Raw genomic sequence first — 13,187 nt, 5'->3', positions numbered from 1 at the left:
AGAATTTCTAGGCGCAGCCAGGGGCCGGAGGGTTTCGGGTTTGGGGACCACACGATTTCGTCTCTGCTTTTTGTGGATGATGTTGTCATGCTTGCCACATCAGACCAGGACCTTCAGCATGCACTGGGATGGTTTGCAGACAAGTGTGAAGCGGCTAGGATGAGAATCAGTTCCTCCAAATCTGAGGTAATGGTTCTCAGTCGGAAAAGGGTGGCTTGCCCACTTCAGGTTGGTGGAGAGTTCCTGCCTCAAGTGGAGGAGTTCAAGTATCTTGAGGTCTTGTTCACTAGTGAGGGAAGGATGGAACGAGAGATTGACAGACGGATCGGTGCAGCTTCTGCAGTAGTGCGGTCGATGTACCGGTCTGTCATGGTGAATAAAGAGCTGAGCCACATGGCGAAGCTCTCGATTTACCGGTCAATCTACGTTCCTACTCTCACCTATGGTCATGAGCTGTGGGTCATGACCGAAAGGACAAGATCCCAGATACAGGTGGCCGAAATGAGCTTTCTCCACAGGGTGGCTGGGTGATTACTTAGAGATAGGGTGAGAACCTCGATCACTCGGAAGGAGCTCAGAGTAGAGCCGCTGCTCCTCCACATCGAGAGGGGCCAGCTGAGGTGGCTCGGGCATCTGTTCCGGCTGTATTTTTTAACCCCCTGAGGTCGGCTATCGCGCCGGCGCGATAGGCTCGTTTTTTTCCGTATGAGTGCAAAAAAAAAATAAAAAAAAAATATTAATTTTTATCTTATATGCTTGTGTTATACATCAATCGATCCTGTTTAGTGTGTATTTTTTTTGTGTATGCTCATAATAAAAACAAAGTGTTGTGCTTTTCGCCAAATAAAGAAAAATAAACATGATGCGAGTTCTGCCTACTCTCCGTCAGTGAAGTCAATTCTGAAACGCGTCCGAAAATGAACTGTAACTCAGCGAATACTCAGTCAAACAGGCTTACAGTCACACAGGCATGAAGCTTGAATTCTCTTCTTTCAAATGAAGTAATTTTTATAAAAAACAAATATTCACAGTTTATATAATATGTATGTAAAGAGAGAGATGTCAGTCGTTCTCATCTCAGCTAATTAAGTTTTAATGTGACTCCGCCTACGGAGACCGCGCGCTATTCAAACGCAAATGTGAGGCGATCCATACAAACCTGTGAAACGCCCACATCCGCTGGATAAGGCCGGTGAAACACTGGATGCGTGGCGTAAGCATCTCAGCTGCGTGGCGTGTCCGTTTTTATTTCGGCTCCCATCCATGTTAACAGTTTAGAGTTTGCATACTGCCTGTGTGAGACGCGCGTCTCAGGCGCGGCACGAGCCGCGTGGAAAACGCGTGCATTCTAGAAATAGAACCGACGCCTATTTTTCACGCGACACGCAAGCGTCTTGGAAGCGTTTCCATGCAAAATTGAATAGGAAAATCTGTTTATTTGTCATTTTGACACGAATACATATTAATAAATGTCCTTTTGATGTTTAAAAGTGTCTAGGTTTTGACATAAATGCAAATATAAATGTAATTTTACAAAATATGATCGATTTTCAAATACTGCTGTATTGAATGAACAGCTTTTAGCAAACTCTATTGCTATACTGAGATGAGGAATATATACTGTATGTGTTTTGTCAAAAATAAAGTCATCAACTAACTAATGAATCCTTTACTTTGAAATACGTATGATAAAATGTATACTTTAGTTTTGAAAGACGTTGACTAGTTTTGAAAAGATTATAAAGTATGTATGTGCATGCATATATATATGTGTGTGTGTGTATATATGAAGAGTTCAGATGCAAAAGCCTCTAAATGCCATCTGAAATTTTCTCCTAGAATGATCATTTTTATGAAGCTTGTATATTTAAGTTAGCTATAGGTGACACGTCACCTGAATGAATGGCTCATTAAGTATGCAGGGACGTAGTCTCACCAGGTGTGAACTACTACATATGCATGATGCTGTTGGAGCGTTTACGCCCCATCCGCATATTGGCTTTCCAAACTAAAAGTGTTTCACAAAACTAAAATCAATGTATCGTTTTTTTGTGGATGATTAGGCAGGATGATTTTCATATCATTTTGAAGAAAAAACACTAGGCGATGACATCCATTAGTCAAAAGTCTTATTGCCACATATTTAGTATGTGTTTTGTGGCCTTATTTCAGAAACTTTAGTTTTTAGTTTTTTCAATAACCACGCATAAACATTATTCTCTCAAAAATGCAGACATGTACATTCTTGTTGCTCACATATTATGGTAGCCCTGTTTGTGCTAAATAGTGTGTAATTTTTTTTTGCCATTAATATGTTTATAAGCAACTGAAAAAAGCACAAATGTCAGGGCATGTCAGAACATCTCAAGGACCCCAAAAACACCCCAGACCCCAGAGGGTTAAAGTCCCTCTTAAGTCAATAATTTTATCCCATAAATATCATATTTGATCACCAAAAACATTCAAACGTTTTTTCCGGTGAAAAAAAAATTACTCATTATTCATTCAAAATTATTCATGCCTTAAAATAGCTTGAATGCAAATCTACACCCTTACTTCATTTAGTATATAGTATAGCAGAGTAGCAGTAGTTAAACCATGAATATGCTAATTAGCCCCGCACCCACTCACTCCAGCTCAGAGATTCACTCAGTCAACTTTACTGAGGTAAACGCTGCACAATGGTATCGCTCTTTACAACATCGGACACATAACAGTAATTATTATGATTAGCCTTTTGCTTGACTATATTTTCAAACAGCTATTAATGTGTTGCTAATGTTACACAAACTATGTTCCCATTCGCCATCTCAGTCTGCCTTCTAACAATCTTCAGAAACATTTTGAACAACTCAGAATGTCAGTGGAGAAAGGCATATAGTTCATCATAAAGTCGTAATATACATCATAAATCTAACCGATTTTTCATATCAACAAAAAAATATACCAGGATAACTTGGCATCTCTCGAGACTCCCCTGCTAGTTCACTGTTAATTATATGCAAAAGCCCACTGTGCCAGCATTGACGTGATTGGTTACAAGGTACAATGTTCATTTTAGTAACTTTTAATTTAAATTTGTATTACTTTTTGTTTGTTACGTTTGCAATTCTTATCCTATTTTATATCTGCTTTGATATATTTGCTTTAATTTCAATCTTGACAAACTGTGTTTGGATGTTTCAGTGTTTCTCTATTCAAGCTGTAGGAACTGTAGTGCTGCCTCTAGACGCCCCAGGGCCAAGTTGGCCACAGAGTGAACTGACTTGCCTTAAAGGAAATGTGTTGCTATAGCCTTCATTACGGTTTCCATAGTTTGACCTTACATGGATCTTACCATTAACTTCAAGCACGCTAGTCTTCTCCCACTGACACAAAGCTCGGGACAAAGGCTCTCATGTGAATAATAAGCCTTGTATATTGCAAGACCTGACACATCTAGGTTATGACACACTTTTTGTTTAGTTTGGGTAACTGAGTTTTGTTGTATTTCTTCCTAAGTATTTTTACAAGGATTTCTGTGGGGATGCATAAAGGTCTTTGCCTTTCCCAGCTACAAGATATGTGGGCCACGGTTTGGAAGCGGCACACCACTTCTGGGATTTCTCATTCGAGAGAATGTCTTGTTGCACACTGACCTGGCCTTTGTGCACATCCTGTGCTTTGTTTCTCTTTCTTCCACTTCTACAACCTTTGAAAAGTCTTGAAGTGTGTCAGAGGAGCAGGGGTAATTCCCTAATCAGGAAGTCTTCAGTTTATAAAATTTCCAAGTCATGTGTGAATGCGAGCCTTAAACATAAATCAGTGATACTAACAAATCTGACACATTAACAAAACAAATGTGTAAACTAGCAGAGGTTATTCTCATAAGAATCACAGTATTATAACTTCATCTTCTATATCTCAAAATAAAAAAATAAAAACCTTTTTTAAGAAACAGAAAGCATTCGTGGAAACAATTAAAATGATAATCAAGAATGTATGGAAGCTTGTTTTTGCCACTGAATAAAAAATATAAAAGGTAATTATGCCTTTTTAATCTCAAAGAAATCAGAATTGTGATATATAAATTTGCATTTGCAAGAAAAAAAGTCAGAATTGCGAGGAAAAAAAGTAAGAATTGCGAGATATAAACTCAAACATATGATAAAAAAAGTCACAATTATCTTTTAAATGTTTTATTCCATGGCAGAAACAAGCTTCTATATGAATGCTTGCCAAAGTGTAAGGCACACAAATATTCATTTATTTGAAACTTGACATTTTGGAGGCCAGTTCCACTGTAGTTCTACTGTACTCCTGCTCTGCTTTCCTCATAGCAAGTCATCATGTTTGTTTTTTCTGGCAAACATTTCCGTTTTAAGTCTACATCTGAATAATTAATGTCAATCTCTTCTTAAGAGTATACATTTGAGTAAGAGAGCACCACAGCTCAGCAATTTGTCACCAGTTAATTCGGCGGCAACTGCTAAGTGCAGTTATTTTTCTGCTAGAATCATGCAGCTACAGTCAAAACACAAATGCTCATCTTGCCTCAGAAGCTCTCTGCAGGGCTTCAGCATGGTGTTTAGTATTCTAGCTGTATAGGTACGCATGATTACATGATCATGTGGGCTGAGCTTCGGCTGGAGGATGGGAGTGCGGTGATAGAGAGAGAGTGAGGTAATGTTGAGTTCTGTAGAGAGGGGGTAAATAGGACTGGCTAATCCACAACATTAGAGCCAAGAGTATGACTAGGGTAGTGGGAGAAAAGGAAACAACAAATAACAAAGGGAATCCAATGAGGGCCACCAATAATGGGACTTTTTCTGCAGCCTTTGTTAATTGAGAGATATGCATTAGGCAGATTTAAAAGCTGCTTGGAACTCTTTGTGCAAAGAGTGAGAAAGACAGTACACTTTGTGGACACTCTTTTTGTTTGGTGTTAGAGTCTATTACTGAGGTAAAGAGTTTGTATTCAGAATTGTCCGAATTGCACAATGGGATGTGTGAATGTCGATACATTTTGTACCAAGTGTGAATGGTTATCTTTGGAAGGGAATACTATTTTAACTGCAACAGAACGTCATATGAAGTTGGTATTCCAGCTTGTAAACACATGTGGAAATGTTAATCTCTAAAATGTGTGAGAATGCCATCACACAAACATGAAGACAGCATTGAAAAATATATTTTTTAAAAAAGGTTTTTTTGTTTTTTCAGATTTTTTGGTTTCAGTCCAATAAATTTAGCATTGTGCATGCTTATTTCCTCAATTTTTGCATTTAGATTATCTTTGCAATCATCTAACGCTTAATTGAAGTTAAACTTACAAAAATAGAAGAAATACTTACAAAAAAGTATACAATTTTAATAATGGCCACCGGCCTTTATTATAAGTCATAACATTTAATTTTTTAAATGATTAATAATTATTGAAAATAATTATATGCTTGTCACAATTTTAATATTTACATTAAACAGCATGAATTCACAATATAAATGTAAATTTTACACAAATTGTTTTGTGAAAATTGCTTGTGCGAGCAATTTTGTTGCAGCTTAAAATCGCCCACATGCCAAACAACCAATGAGAACGCAGAACATTGACAGATCCCTCTGTAAAACATATGTTAGAAAACTACAATGAAATTACTTGAAGATGCAATGTTAACCCTTGTGTTATGTTGCGGGTCAATTTGACCCGTTTAGATTTTCTAGATGTTGGAAATACTGGTTAACCTATGGTTTTTTTTCTTGATATTTTGGGACTTTTTCTCATTTATCATCATGAACATGCATGCAAAGTTTCAACATGCTGGTGTTTTTTGACATATACAAACAAAATTACTGTTCCTTTCGTGATGTTCGCGGGTCAATTTGACCCGCATATTTTAACGCTCTAAGGCAACTGTATGGACCCAAAATAATAACATTTCTTGGTTATATTTTGTTATTTTATTTTTTTACTACCTTATGAAGGTACCTTAGGTACTACCTTATGAAGCTAAAGTGTTTTCCACACTTATTTCAATACAGAAAAATATTTTGTCAGCCACAGATGGTAAAAATTACCTATCTTTTTTTTTTTTTCAAGCTACCTGAAATAATATTAAACCTTTTTTTTTTTCTTGATATTTTGTGACTTTTTCACATTTATCATCATGAACATGCATGCAAAGTTTCAACATGCTGGTGTTTTTTTTTTTACATATACAAACAAAATTACTATTACGTTTGTGATGTTCGCAGGTCAATTTGACCATCATAGGCAGCTATTCAAAAGCAACTGTACAGACACAAAATAAAAACATTTATTTTATGTATGTCAGGGCATCAACTCCAGTTCTAAAGTGTAAGTGTATCTAAAAGTGCTCTAACCCTAACCAAACACACTTGAAAAAGCTAAATCATGGTGTTCAGAATTAATTGCAAATTACAAATGAAAATCTTTGACAGACACAGATAGTAAAATAAGCTCTCATTTATATATTCAAGATATCTGAAATATATTGAGACTTCGACATAGACATCAGGAAAAATTAGCTCAATTAATTGATTAATTGTTCAGTTATGATGTTCTAAGCAAAAAAAAAAAAAAAAAAAAAAAAAAAAAAAAAATTTAAAAATGTATATGCAAATATATATAAATATAACGTTTATTCAAATTTTAAATAGTTTTAAAAAATGGTTAAAAAACATTTTCATTAAATCATATCTTCAGATATATATTTTTTGGAATATTTGACAAATGTTGATATTAAAAGTTTACAGTTTGAACCTGAATCTTTGTTGTTTTTCATAGTGTGATTTTTGAGGAATTGTATTGAATCCAATGCGGGTCAATCTGACCCGGACCATAAGGGGAGTGCACAGAATTCCAACATAACACGAGGGTTAATATTAATTAGCACATCCCCACACTCACACTCTCTCATATTGCTTGGGTAAGCCAAGCAGTTGTGTCTCAAATGGACAGCATGCCACTGTCACATTGCATTTGTGAGGCTTCTGTTGTCATCTGTATGTATGCATGCATGTATTTATTTATTTATTTACATGTTAAAAAATAAAAAATAAAAAAAATAAATAAAAATCTCAATAAAATCAATATTCAAAATTACAGCACTAAAATGTAAGGTCAACTTAAGCATTTTGCATTGTGGGAAACAGTAGTGCATGCAATGTACTCTGTTGCACATTTTGGCAAATGTAGTCAATCATCCAGGTATTCTGTGCATACAGAAAAATGTGTGTAATATGCAGAGTAAATATATTTCTGGATAAATATTATGTAAGTGTGCTTTCCGAACATAGCATATGTTTGTGTAACATGCTAAACAGAGAAAAGTAGACAAGCAAGCTGCAGCAAAACCCAACAGGGGAAAAAAAGCCTAAACCCGGCTATCTTGAAGGGCTGTGGTGCGAAATTATTTGCATAAGCTTCCTCTTTCATCTGGCAAAGCAAAGGAAAAGTTTACAGAGTCTCTTTGTATGTTTACCATTTCAATGTGCACTCACTCACTTTTCTTTCTCCAATATAAACAATTGTTTCTAAGGAAATTAATGCAATGTTCTTGTATGGCACTCTGACTGTGGCAAAGGGGAAGTCATGTTTAGACTCAGGGGACTCGTTTCTATGAAATTGCTGGTAGCTCTTGTGGCCTCGCTCACTTAGATTAAATGAGGAGACCAGAGCCATTTGTCATTGTTCTGTGGCATGGCTAGGGTGCGGCACCTGAACCAGTCTGCTGAACCGCCTCATTAGAACCGGGTCTGGTGTCAGAGACGCCACATGCATAAATGTGTGCAAGCACTCAAAAACACACCTTCAGCAACATACTGAAGCTAGATACACACACACACACACAATATATAAACAAAACTGCATATCCATAAATCCTAAACCTACCCCTAAACCTACCCATCACAGAAAACTTTTTCATTTCATTTTCACATTTCATATTTGTTCCTTATGGGGACCCAAAAATGTCCCCACAATGTCAACAATTTCTGGTATTGTTATCCTTGGGGACATTTTGTCCCCAAAACAACCACACACACCTGGGAAGACTAATAAACAAGAAAAACTACAAAGGACTACAAAACATGGCACAGAACAGGAAATAACAAGTCCACACAAGACAAGGGGAACACAAGACAGGAATCATGACAGAGCCCCCCCTTTAAGGAGCGGATTCCAGACGCTCCACACACACACAAAAAAAAATAAAGGTCAAGGAAGGTGGTGGAGCAGAGGTGGAACGGGGGAGGGATGGAGGGTCAGTTCCGTGGAATGGAAGAGGACTTGGAGAGTGTGGCAAGACGGGAGGCCAGGGCGGAGCAGGCAGTGCAGGCGACCAGGGCCGAGCAGGCAGTGCAGGCGAACAGGGCCGAGCAGGCAGTGCAGGCGACCAGGGCCGAGCAGGCAGTGCAGATGACCCTTCAGGCGGCCAGGGCGGAGACGACCCTTCAGGCGGCCAGGGAGGAGACGACCCTTCAGGAGGCCAGGGCACAGGAACAGACACTGGCTCAGGAACAGGAACAGAATCCGGCTCAGGAACAGACACCGGCTCAGGGACAGGAACAGACACCGGCTCAGGGACAGGAACAGACACCGGCTCGGCGGCGGCCATCTTGTCTGGAGACACTGGACCAGACACAGGCTCAGGAACAGGAACACACACAGGCTCGGCGGCGGTCATCTTGTCCGGAGACACTGGCTTGGTGGCGGCCATCTTGTCTGGAGACACTGGAACAGACACAGGTTCAGGAACAGGAACACACACCGGCTCGGCGGCCATCTTGTCCGGAGACACTGGCTCGGCGGCGGCCATCTTGTCTGGGGACACTGGAACAGACACTGGCTCAGCGGTGGCCATCTTGTCTGGGGACACTGGAACAGACCATAGACTGTAAAAAAAGATGGACGACGCCCCTTCACTCTCTTCCATTGATGAGAACTGAAGCCGCCAGAGTCCCGATATGGCGCTGACATATTGGAACTTGAGTCTGCGCAGTAGCGATCTCGGGACCAGACCTGCGCAGTAGTGAGCAGGAAGTAAAGCCGCGAAATCAACGCTCCGCCCTCACTCGCCTCAGGGAAAATTCTGCACACTTTTTTAAAAATTGATTGCAGTACGACAAGAGGCTTGTTAAAATAAAGTAAATACAATCTCCTCAGTCCTCCGAAGATCCCGAAAAAATGTCCGTTGGTGCTTCAGTGACTACTTCGTTCGGAGAACCTGTCAATCACAGCTGTCAATCATGACGTTACACTACCGCATCACGTAACTAACTAAAAACCAACTTATTTTTGAAACAGACACTTGAACTTACATCAGCGTGATAAAAATGACAGCAAATGAAAGAAACCACCTTTGGAAAAAGATATTTGAAGTGTAATTTAATTGTTTAGTTGGTCTCACATCCCGTTGAATAACACGGGGAGGCGGGGCTTATGACCTATACTAGGACCAGTCACCGGGGGGCGATCGAAACGTTTTGGCTTCACTTTTCAGGGCTTGTGCGGCACGCTTGGAACAGACACAGGCTCGGCGATAGCCATCTTGTCCGAAGACACTGGCTCGGTGGCGGCCATCTTGTCTGGAGACACTGGAACAGACGAGACGTGAACAGTCTCTGGATCGGCAGACGTGACGTGAACAGTCTCTGGATCGGCAGAAGTGACGTGAACAGTCTCTGGATCGGCAGAAGTGACGTGAACAGTCTCTGGATCGGCAGAAGTGACGTGAACAGTCTGTGGATCGGCAGAAGTGACGTGAAGAGACTCAAGCTTTGCAGGCATGACGCGAAGAGACTCAGGATTTGCAGGCATGACGCGAAGAGACTCAGGATTTGCAGGCATGACGCGAAGAGACTCAGGCTTTGCAGGCATGACGCGAAGAAGCTCCGGCTCGGCAGATATGGCGGCAGGCATCCTGGGGATAAGAATCAGGCGTGGCTGCCTTCTTGGCTGGAGATACTCAGGCGTCATGGCGGCGGCCATCCTGGGAATCAGAATCAGGCGTGGCCGCCTACTTGGCTGGAGATTCCCCCTTAATGCTGCTGGATTCATCTTTGGTCGGTCGTTCTGTTACGATGAGGCAAGGATGAAGCAGAGAGAGAATCCATACGCAAGCACTAATTTAATAAAACAAACAGGAAATCCAGACAAACAACAGAACACGGAACTCAGGACAGGAACATGGAAACAGCTACAACGACCGACAAACAACAACTGAAGCACAGAGGTTTAAATACAAATGCAAACAAGCTAAACAAGATAACAAGGGGGCGTGGTAAATAAGAAACACCTGGGAAGACTAATAAACAAGAAAAACTACAAAGGACTACAAAACATGGCACAGAACAGGAAATAACAAGTCCACACAAGACAAGGGGAACACAAGACAGGAATCATGACACACACACACATCAATACATTTTTTGTTTTTGTTTGTTATATTAAAATGTGTTTATTACTCCAGGGGGGTATTCCAGAAAGCAGGCTATGTGACATACCCAGGTATGTTTAAGAGTAAGTAAGCGGATAACCTCAACTTTCGGTTCCAAAAACAGAGGTAACTGTCAGGGTATGTTAGTAGTCATAGCAACTCACTCTCTGAACTTAACCTGCTCCGGAGCAGGTTATGTTCCAGGGTTAGTTTGTTTCAGAGAGGTGACGGAGCATGGCGTTCCCTTTTGAAGACGATCCAGTGGATGTGGAAGCACAGATAATACGAAATCTTTTCCGCCGTGAGAGGGTGATATGACCACGTATCGATGTGTTTTCGTATCCAAATGAATATTTGCAGGAGCGTTACCGTTTTTCAAAAGAATCGTTAATTTATTTAACGAAGATTTTGAAACCATACATAGCAAACGTGACACATCGCGGATTAGCGCTTAACACGGAGCACATTTTGTGCATTGCCCTTCGCTTTTTTGCGACGGGGAGTTTTTTGTATACAATAAGCGATGCAGAGCATGTGGGAAAGGCAACTGTGTGTAGGGCTGTTCGTACAGTATGCATTGCACTCAAACGGTTCCTACACACTTTTGTGCAGTTCCCTGGCCATAAACCACTGAGGGTCATTTAAGAGGAATTCCACAGAGTGGTGGGTTTGTCCGTTCTATGATATTCTATGACAGACCATTTTAGTTACATAGCACTACTTAATATCCATACTGTATACAGTCACAATAATTTTAAATGTTTCTAATTATATAACTTTCAATTTCAGGGTTCCCAAATGTGATTGGGTGCATTGATGGAACCCACATTCCCATTAAAGCTCCTTCAGTCAATGAAGGAGACTATGTTAATAGGAAGTCAATCCATATCATCAATGTGCAGGTGACAATAGATTTTTTGGGTGCTAAATGTTTGGGTGTATAAACCATTAAATCACCCTCATTACTGGTCCCCACTAACTAGGTAATATGTGATGCAACCCACCTCATCACTAATGTTTAAGCCAAATGGCCAGGGTCTGTATATGATGCCAGAATGTTTAGGGAGACATCATTGGGATTGAAAGATGGCGCCAGTGTATGTGGCATGCCGTCTACCTGTAGCGTTGTCTGTCTATGTTTTAGTGTTTATGTTATTGCTAATATCGGGTTTCTTTCAACATACCTCCTCTTTGCTGGTCTATGACCGTTCTCAGCTATTATCCATCCAAGCTTCGGTTGAGACCTTTTTTAAAAATGACTATAAAGATTCGCATCTTCCTCCACCACCACTTCTGGAGGATATTCCGTGCTGTCTGCGGCGATTTCCCTTCGTTGCTAAACGATGCAGACGCGGCAGAAAGCGTGGGAAGCGTGGCGGAATTATTATCAGATTAAAGCGGATTTTTGGAGCTCGAAACTGTATTGGGTCCTCCAGTCAAACTACGGTGAAGGGGCAGAAAATCACTTGGCGGTCGTGGGAAGCTGTGGGTAGTTGGCTTGTGCCGGCTATCCCCGAAAAAGTGGCTGCTCCTGGCCGCACCGCGGTGGTTCGGGTCTACGAGAGAAGGGTTAACCAGCAAAATCTTCGGCCCCTATGCCGTGAGCAGCAGACGACCAGCAGCGAAGCCCGATTGAACATGGCGTTACTTAATGTACAGGCGGTTGGAAACAAAACCTTTATCCTGAACGACTTTATGGTGGAAAACAAGCTGGACTTCTTGTTTTTGGCTGAGACGTGGTTGAAGGTAGGAGATGTTTCACCGATGTCAGAACTTTTGCCGCAAGACTGTTTGTACTTTAACACACCGCGAGAAACCGGGCGTGGAGGTGGCATTATGACTATTTTTAAGGATGATTTTAGATGTCAACAAATAGTGCTGGCCCGTTACAATAGCTTTGAGTTCCAAGTGTTTCAGATTATGTCAACAAATCCTATTACTATTGCACTGGTGTATCGCCCTCCCAAGGCAAACAAAGATTTCATTTCGGAAATTTCAGATCTTTTAGGCAGACTGACAACGCAGTTTGATCGTTTTGTAATCCTTGGGGACTTGAATGTACATCTCTGCTGTGCTAAGGATGCAGTTTCAAAGGAGTTTGTGAATGTGATGGACTCGTATGACTTAATACAATGGGTAAATGGGCCTACTCATAGATTGGGTCACATGTTGGATCTGGTTTTATCTCATAACCTGCCCATTCATGACTTAAATGTTGATGAAGTGCCTTTCTCAGATCATAAATCAGTGTTTTTTAATCTGTGTATAGCAAAGACTTTAATGAGGCCTCGGACAAAAAAGTGGGTTAGAAAAATAACTTCAGCGACGAGTGGTGAGTTTACAGAACTCTATGACAGAAAGTATGCAACCACATGCTCTGAAACTGCACTCTGCTCTTTAAGTGTTGATGAACATCTCTTGCAATTCAAATCTGTCTGCTCTGAAATTCTTGACGTTATTGCCCCGCTCACAGTTAAACAGACCAATCATACTGCCCCGCCATGGGTAAATGATGACATTCGTACCCTGAGACGACTGTCTAGGCAGGCGGAGAGGAGATGGAGAAAATCTAAAATTCAAGTGCATTACGACTTGTTCAGAGAATCTTTGGTTACATTTCAGCAGGGATCAAAGGACGCTAAGCACAAATTTTTTTCTGAGACTATTTTAAAGAATGCGAATAATCCCAAAGTGTTATTTGACACAATCAATGCGGCTATAAATCCTTTACAAAATTTGCATCCGGACTCC

Source organism: Squalius cephalus (genome assembly GCF_949319135.1).
Source record: "Squalius cephalus genome assembly, chromosome: 17".
Lineage (NCBI taxonomy): Eukaryota > Metazoa > Chordata > Actinopteri > Cypriniformes > Leuciscidae > Squalius > Squalius cephalus.
Note: the sequence above shows the minus strand (reverse complement) of the source record.